Raw genomic sequence first — 10,191 nt, forward strand, 5'->3', positions numbered from 1 at the left:
AATAGACCCCGATGATTTCTCAAAGAGGAACTATACTGATATGTGGACTTTTTGAGTAGAAATTGCATACTCATGCATTCATATTCACTATCCACTCAGGCTGGTGGTGTGCAACTAATTGTTATATACCTTCGCATGGCCAGGATTTCGGTTGGGGGCACGACTAACTTGAGATCAGGAGTTTACCACATCGAGTCTGACAATCCAAATTTAGGTATGGGACTGGTTTGGATAGAAGTCTCTTGTGATGGACCTTATAGCCTACGATACTACGTACTATCATCTCGACTTCACACTACAGTTTGGTCATTTCATTCGCGTTGCATATTGCATTGCATCCTCAACACATAGTATTTGGCTTACTGTCTTCGCATTGCATAGCTAATCTACATTGCTTCCTCAGTATATGATATTGGTTATTATATTTCTATATCGCATAGCCTGGATAAGGCTGATGGTATTTATAGGTCTATCAGCATGTTTTCGCATTATTCTGATATTGTATGATTTATGGGCCTGTCAGTATTTCCGCTTACTCTGATTACTCTAATATTGCTTACTTAGCACTTACCTTGTGCACACACTTTCACCACCCACTAAGCTTTCTATAAGCTTATACATGATAGATGCTTGCAGGTGGCATTAGGTTGCAGTAGCATTGAGCTTGGAGCGTGTGGCGGACTTATGGAGCTTTGATTTTTGACATATGTATTTCCCTTTCAGCACTATATTCAACTGTTTATATTAGTGGATATGTGATGATGATGTTGCCTTTATGATTTGGGTATACTTGTGGTTATGCTTATTATGAGATAAATGTACACTGAAAAAAATCCTCCTTGTAGGATCGCAGGATCGGAATCTGGCGTATAGGCGCTAGGAGCCGAGAATGGGGTACTATGGAGGCTGTCGGCACCAGATTCGGCGATCGGGGTTCTTGTGAGTCCGATTTCAGGGTTTGGGGCGTGACAACTTATAATGATGATATTGTTCAAATTTTATGATCATGCCATCCTAAAGTTGATTTGAACGGCCAGATATGTTTGGAATGTGCTAATTAGGATAGAGTACAAAATTTAGCCCAATCTAACATGAAACCAATCTGATCCATTCAAAACACTTTTTAAATGGGTATGATTAGTTTTTCTAGATATAAACGGATTTTAGGAACAGATAAACGGGATTGATATACATAAAATACATCAATTTTCCTCACACGGTTATTTATCATTATTTTTATTAGTATGGCCCTCTTGTGATTTAGAGCTTTGCAATTTTTGGGATCACTTCCTAAAATAAGATGGTAAAACATATGGACGGTATGGATTTACAAAAAATACATCAAGGTGGGCCCTACACAGTTATGTAACACCCACTAAGGGAGAGTGGGTGTGGCCCGGACCTCACCAAACACAGTGTGGCCCTGACTATGGGCCCACCTTGATGATGTGTTGTATATCCATGCCGTCCATCTGTTTCTCCAGCCCATTTAGGGCAAGGTATAAAAAATTGTGCAAAATTAATCTTAGGTGGACCACACCACCGGAAACAGTGGCAATATAGTGCCTCGCCATTAAAAATTATAAAGAGCCTGTCATAAGGTTTTACTAGTGTTTATTTGCAATCCAACATGTTGATAATGTAAATAAGATTTGGATGAAGGAAAATTACAAAGATCAAATTGATCCAGAACTTTTGTGGCCTTCAAATGGTTTTTAATGGTTATTCATCACTGTTTTGATTGGTATGGCCCACCTGAGATTTGGATCTTCTTATGATTTGGAATCACATCCTAAAATATGATGGAAAAACATATGGCCGGTGTCAATATATAGAAAATATATCAAGGCAGGCCCTACAAGGTTAGGGTAACACCCATGAAGGAGTTACCTAAATAGGGAAATAGTACTAGGTTGACCTCATGGGAACTTCCCATGAGGTTGATCTGTGTGGGCCCCACCATAATGTGTGTAGAACGTCAACACAGTGCATTTGATGTGTCCCTTTTAGGTTATGGGATATCCCAAAAATCAGCCGTATATGAAACTCAGGTGGGCCATAGCATCTAAAACTATGTGAAGACATTCCTAAAACATATAAAAGCACTTGGTGGGGCCCACATGAGTTTTGGATATGGCTGAAACTTGGTCTGACCCCTCATCCAAGTGGGACACACATAATGAATGGGCTAGATCTGTGAACCACATCTAGGTGCGCCCAAGAAATGATTATGAATGTTTTAATGTGAGGGTAACCAAACAAGCCCAATGACCAACTAAATTGGATTTGTGAATGCATCCTAACAAGCCCAACGACCAACTACACTACCAAGGTGATGCATACAGCACAATACATAATCGATATCATGTTTGTACATAATATTAAAGAGCCAACAAATTAAATAATGACAACTATATATATATATATATATATATATATATATATATATATATATATATATATATATATATATATATATATATATAGTTGTCATTATTTAATTTGTTGGCTCTTTAATATTATGTACAAACATGATATCAATTATGTATATAGATATATATACATAATCGATATCATGTTTGTACATAATATTAAAGAGCCAACAAATTAAATAATGACAACTATATATATATATATATATATATATATATATATATATATATATATATATATATATATATATATATATATATATATATATACCTTTCCTTATTACTTCTATTTTGGTGATCCTGGAAATGATAAGTGATGGGTAGCACACGGCGTCATAGTTCCACGGACGAGTCCAAGAATGTAAGCACAGACATGCCCATTTCCGAATACATACTGGTAATACAACTCATATATGGGTATCACAGCACTCTTCTTCTTCTTCATAAAATCCCTACTGGTAATGCAACTAATATATGGGTATCATAATACATTCTTCTTCTTCTTCTTCTTCTTCTTCTTCGTAAAATCACTACTGGTAATGTAACTCATATATGGGTATCAAAGTATATTCTTCTTCTTCTTCTTCATAAAATCCCTACTGATAACGCAACTCATATATAGGTATCACAACGTGGGTGCATTTCAATGTCCTTATCATTAAGGGTGGGTTGGATGTTTTTCCGCCCAAATCATGATTTTTAGAAGAAATTATGTTGATTCCACTCCAAATCCACCAAAAAGAACTTTGATTAGGGAGCCAACTTTTGAAAACCATATCATATGGACTTTGGAAGATATCCAACTACAACCTAAGGTGCCCGATTAGAAGCTTCTGACCTTGTCAATCTAAAATCATGCATCTGAAGATCCTCAAGATAAAGACCTCACTACATATCATTCCACGACATTAAAAAAATCAGTTCTTTGTAACTGACCCTATCAATCACTATCTCCCAACAATTCGACAATCAAACACCACTCCATCATAAAAATAAAAATAATTAAATAATTAAAAATCAGAACATGTAAGAGGATATGCATCATTTACACACAGATCCTAGAGATTTTGGAAACATTATTGGACCGGATCTTATATTCAGGGGTAAAAAAATCACCAAGGCCTCTGATACAAAAGCTAGGGTTTCACATCACAAAGTAGAATAGAACTCTCACTACCTAAGACTGCTTTTCACAATAAAAAATTCCTTAAATGGTGAGAAGAATTTGAATTGAAACTGAATATCTAATCTAAAACGTAACAAATCAAAGATTCAAACTCCACATCTCTCTTCAAAATCGAAATTAGGAATTCTTAAATTTTTTTTAAAAAAAATGAAAATAAAAAATAAAAATAAAAAAATCAACAAATGAAGAACAGAATCTTACCTTTGAGAAGCTCTAAATCCAGCCTAGACATGAACCAAATATAGGGTTAGGATTTCAACCCCTCCCTACCTCTATTCTAGGACTAGGGTTTCTTTCTCTCACAACATCTGCCCCTAGGGTTAGGGTTTGAGACAGAGGAAAGGGATTGTAAGATAGAGTTCGTATGATGATGAAACTCATTCTAAAAAAAGTCCCTTTTCTCATTTCAGGAAAGATGAAAGAATGGCAAGCAATGAGAAAGAGAGAGAGATATGGAAAAAGGCAGGAAATGAAAGCCATTCCGAAAAAGTCCCTTTTCTCTCGTGCACGCCCGCCCCAGTTTGATATTGACGCTGCCACTAACCACTAGGCAGGTGGCTAGTCGTCGGTGTTGTAGGCCCCACCATCATGTATGTGTTTTATCCACGCCGTCCATCTAGTTCTCTAAGATTATTTTAAGGCTTGATACCAAAAATGAGACAAATCCAAATCTCAAGTGGACCACACCACAAGAAAACGGTAGTAAATGAATGTCCACCATTAAAACCCTCCCGCTTTTGCTGACGGGTTGTTGCAATTCGCCGACAGCTTTTAGCCTTCGAAGACTCCGACAGCTAAAAGCCATCGGGGAAACCACTACATGTCCGTCATCTTTGGTCATTTTTTTTTGTTGTCTTGTCACACAAGTTTTCAATTAAAATCCTACATCCACATGATAAACATTTTCCCTTACCCCTAAGGTTTTATCATGTACATATTTTGTTCAAATTCTTAATGGTGGCAATAATAAGTTGAGTCATCAGGTCATAAAGTGCTTCTTAGGTTTCTTTCAATCTCAAAAGGGGTAAAATGTTATAATCAACTAACATATAAGAGATATGTATCAGCTGATGTGACCTTCTTTGAAGAAATTTCATACTTTCTTATTAATAGAGATCTCTACATAATCCTCTTGCTAGTGAGGAGGAGCCAATGCATTCTAATCCTATACCCCTTCCAGACTCTTATGTAGACCACACTCCTTTTCCATTTATCTCAAGCCTATTCTTGTGTATCATCAACAAGCTAAATGTTCTACTAATCAGCCGTTATCACTTCGTCCTCTTTCTCTAGTGGTTTAGGTATAAACTCTCACTCTCTATCGCATGATGACCATCCCATCACTTTGCATAAGACTTCTCACTCACAAAGCATCTCATTAATAAATTTGTTTCCTATTAATATCTTTCACATTCTTTCCAATCCTTTACAACTTTCATGTCATCATCTGCTATCTCACACAATTTAAAGGAAGTTATAAATAGTCATTGTCAAACTACGGCTATGATGGAAGGAATGCAAGTATTGGAAGAGAATAATACTTGGGAGCTGGTCTCCTTACCTAAAGGAAAACTGATGGTTGGATGTCGAAGGGTTTATACCATCAAGTATTTGCCGAATGATTCTATTGACCATTATAAGGCACGGTTAGTCACAAAGGGTTATACTTGAACACATGACATGGAATACTTTAAGACATTCTCCCCTGTAGCCAAACTCAACTCTATTCGTGTGGATAATCTCTTTGGCAGTAAATTTGTTTTGGTCCCTATTTCAACTAGATGTGAACAATATGTTCTTATATGGTGATCTTGCCAATGACGTCTATATGGATCAACCCCCAGGTTTTTATATGCCTCATGATTCGCCTCTTATGTGTTAGTTGAAGAAATCCATTTATGGTCTCAAATAATCACCTTATGTCTAATTTAATAAATTCATTCATACTCTTTTGAATTTTGGATTTGTTCGCCACCAAACCGATCACTCTCTATTTATTTCATCGACCCACAGGGATTATGGTCCTGATTTTCTATGTGAATGACATTGTGTTATTTGGCACATACATTTCTTGTCTCTTAGTTGAACTATGTCGCTAATGCCCCTCCATGTCATTTAGAACTCATCCTTAGAAATTGTAAAACATTGCATCATTTGCGCAACGCGACAAAGGTTGCTTAAACTTGTATCCGTCCACGCAGTCAAAGTTCGAAGACAAAGTTCTCGGGAACGTTGAAGCCTCGTCTCTTCTATGGAGGAAGAATTATTGGATTTTATTTCTCGTTATATTAAGGAGATTGATAACATGGTACTCTTTAGCTTCGATAAACAGTGTATTTGCACTCTTAACAATGTTAGTGGTTATGATGTTATATCTTTAGGTAAGAAAGAATGCAAATGCTCATCTTTTCTTATTTTACTAATAAGCCACTCATAAAGAATGTAATTTTCCTCACAACAACATTTTTAAGCATCCACCCTTATACAAGAAACTCCCATTTTCGTATACACATTCCCCATCATAACAGCGTAGGATGGGCCAAAGAGTCATAATCTTTTAATATGGGTTAACCTGTAAAAAAGAAAAAAAGAAAAAAGATGAGCAAGGCTTTACCATGCTTATAAGAATAAAAGGGCCCAATTTGTGGCAAAGGTCTAGGTCCGCATGTGTTAAGGGTCAAATGTCAAGGGTCGAGGTTGTCATTTGTTAAGGGTCCAGGTTAGCATCTATTAAGGGTCGAGGTTTGTATGTGGGTTTGGGTTGTTAAATGTCAAGGGTCGATTGACCTTGACCCTTAACCCTTAACACATGACAACTTGGACTCTTAACACCTAACAACCTTGACCCAAAATTCATCATAACCTAGACCCTAAATACATGACAGCCTCGACCCTTGCCAAGAAGATAAGGTTTTACCTTAAATAAGGACTCCAATTGTAGTTTCTAGGATCATAAGCACATCGGAAAATGAAACAAAGAGGACCACTTCACCGGATTATAAAGCATACGATGATCGTGGTGGTGGAAGCGATGGTGGAAGTTTCAAAGAAGATGAGATTTCAGCAGCGCCAGAGAATGCTGAAGACAAGTGCCAGAGACCAGCACCGGAGGTAGGGTGGTCGTGGGTCTCATAAAGGAAGTTTCCTGAGGAAGAACCTCATGCAAAATGGGTGCATGTAAAAGGCAAGTGTTGTTGTTGTGTGGCTTTGGCCTATTTAAGGGGGCGTTTGGCAAATGGGTTTAAAGGAGATTAGGTGGGAGTGGGTTTTAAGATCCCATAGATCATTGCAATGTCTTGTTTATGACTCACATTAGGTCTGGGTTTTAAAGTCCCTTCTTGGAATAAGTGCCTGGGCAAGGGATTTTTGCAATCCTGCTTTGGGTTTCGTGTGGTGCTAAGTCACCTCCGTAGAAGCTGAAGTTCTAGATGCGGGAAGAAGACCAAATCCCACGAGATTTGTTAGTTGTCCGTCATCTCACACCCACACCTGCGATGGTGTTCTAAGCATATCCAGATGGAGAAACTCCGAATCCATGGAGCAAACCTACCGCTGCGTCTGGTAGGAGGCTGGTAGGTACAGAGAGACATCCGCAATGAAGATGACTAAATCCCATGTATGAATTCGAAGGAGAGGAAAATGGAGATACGCCCAACCTCGGTAGTCCTCTCTAATTTGGTGTTGGTCTCGTCTTCTCCTTCTTCTCCTTCTTCTCTGTTTCCTGATTTCTTATAACGGCTGAATGTTGACCCTCTTCTGCCGACCCTGTGACTTAAAGATGGCGGTAGGACGCTTGTGGGCCTACATGTAGCCCATTATCGGAGCTAATCCAAGGGATTCATTGGACTTTAGGTAAAAGGTTAGACATTCTAAACCCATGTTCTTGCATGCAGATCTCACAGGTTGCTGAAACATCCAAAACTAGGATACAAGTTCCATCCTAAATTTATTGAGTTCGCCCAAGTTATTGGTATTGATTGGTTCCATTTCCAATCTAATTTATCCTTATTTACAAACCAAAAATAATGAGTTCTGTGGATTTACAATATAGAGTCATCGATAACCCCTCTTGTAGCATTGTCATTAAACCCGGATGATTGTCATCACGACTGAACTGGGTTTTGGGATGGGTCCGGTCGGTCTGATCATTGATCTCAAATTCAAGGACGTGATCAAGATGAGATGACATTTCCAAATGATTTGGTTTTCATACATATTACATTGAAGTGACTGTGAAGGTTTGACAACAATTAACTCTCACATGGTATTCTTAATACATGCAAGTGATGTCGAGTAATGTATGGACCATGTCTGGAATATGTGCCTACACTTCTTCTGTTAATAGATTTCATACTGGCTAAATTTATTCATCTAACTGGCGGTTGTCTGGATCTATTGTTTTAACTTCGATGTACAGATTGTCTGGATCTAGGGTGAGTTAGGTGACAAATCATTGTAGGAAAAGTCTCCTAATCTGTCGAAGTGAGTATCAACAACCAGGTACAATCTAAACATCCTCAAATCTACCATTCAGATGGCTTTCACTTTTTTATAATTGTTTTTTATACATAACTGTGATGTGGCATTCTCAAGAAAAGGCTGTTGAAATGCGATTTAACATGGGCAAAATATCCAGCGTATTATACAGTTGTAGGGGTTCTTCCCAAAGTATTGAGAAGAACCATTGGCATATCTTAGGTAGCGGATGCAAATTTTGTATGCATCAGATCGTCTTCTGTCTTCAAATCCTATCAACATATGACCTTCTTACAGAACAGAAGTTGTATATCTGTCATCATTAATCTCGGAATGTGCTAATGGATTTTTCCAACCCATCAGCATCTTCCTCTTAGACTTTGTATCAGGGAATGCATCATTTTAGAATTCCTAGTCATATGCAATGATCCAGATATATCATATTCTTTCAAAATTATTTCCATAGACTGATGACTTATCTAAATCTAGTAGAATTTAACTTCTTAAATTCAGTTAAAGAAGTGGATTATGGCGATCCTGGAATGTTAGACATGTCTATTACGATATCCATTTGAGTTCTGGATCTGACTGATTTTTGGGTTCATGTCTTCACATGAGCTAGTGTATGATTGGATTTCATAAAGACACCACAGTGGACCCCATAAAGCTCCTTATTGAACGTGATCACCTTTTTATCTGTCCCATTTATCATCTTGTTTGTAGTAAGAATTCATATGGATATAATGCCCTTCATAGAGTACGAGCATGCATGCCGAGATAATTGATCACATACAGGTAATAATACCACAACTGTAGTATTGTAACATCTTTCTTGCCAAGATAGCAACTCTCAAGGAAATCTGTACCATGAAAATGATATGCCCCAGCATGAAGGACACCCTTGTCGAAAATAAGGCTAATCTATGTACAAGGCAGGCCATCCATGTATGTTGAGCCAATCACTGGTTTTCCGTTGTTTGCAATGGCATGGCCTAGAAATGAAAACACTGAAAGTGATCGCTGTGGTGGGCCTACAACTTTAATACTTATGATGTCTTATACGAGTGCATGCATTTTAGTGGGAATGATGGTACAGTTCCACAAGTGTGTTATTGTTGTTTGTAGTTGTCCCTTTTATTTTATGAGCTCATCTGACGAGCGCACAAGCACAAACACCATTTACCACCTATCGGGTCAATATAGAGTGATGATACACTCATTAAAACCATCTAAAATGTGGGCCCTAACTTGGCAATTGTCTATGTAGAATATCATGCCCATCTAATATGACGAAAACACTCATATTTGTAATGCCCCAGTTTTTGGAACCCGAGTATATGACTCACATTCTGAAAACCCAGAAGTTAACAGATTAATGATGGTAATCAATATTAAATCAAAGTGCAAATAATGGAGTGGAACATCGCATAGATATGACCCAAAATGTGAACAATATCCTAGCCCACTCAGCTGAGGGCCAAATACAAAATCCTCAATGTACTAATCCCAAACAAACTATCATAAATGAAAATCTATTGATTGAGGCCATAATATGCAGCCGCCTCTGGGTCCGCTGTGTACCCATCTGCACCTATATCTACACCATCTGTATGGTTGAACATTGATGAATGAGTGGCCAGCTCAGCATGATTTTCCCTCAAGATTACACACTGCTGCCCTAGGCAAGAAATAGCATGAAAGTGGCATGGCATACAAAACAACACAAGATGTAGTCTTATTAAATGTGTGGATGTATGAGTGCAAATCAACTGGGGATGCTCATCCTGTTGACCTTTGGGCAGGACCCATACAATGCTGCTAGTCACCACTGAAAGTTCACAGTACGAGTGTAGTGCCATTTCATCATTATGGCCGGCCACCAGTGAAAACACAGTGCATGCGTAGTGCCAAACTTGCCAACATAACCGATCACTAGTGAAAGTGCATAGTACGTGCGTAGTGCAAAAATCTACCAATGTAACCAAGTGTTATGTATGCATGATTAGCCTAACCATTATTAATCTGTTACAACCAATAAGTTTAATCGAGCTCAAGGTCACTACGGGGAGCTCATAGCCCAACGTAAACCAATGGCTC

This window comes from Magnolia sinica, chromosome 1 (assembly GCF_029962835.1).
Source record: "Magnolia sinica isolate HGM2019 chromosome 1, MsV1, whole genome shotgun sequence".
In the NCBI taxonomy this organism is placed as follows: domain Eukaryota; kingdom Viridiplantae; phylum Streptophyta; class Magnoliopsida; order Magnoliales; family Magnoliaceae; genus Magnolia; species Magnolia sinica.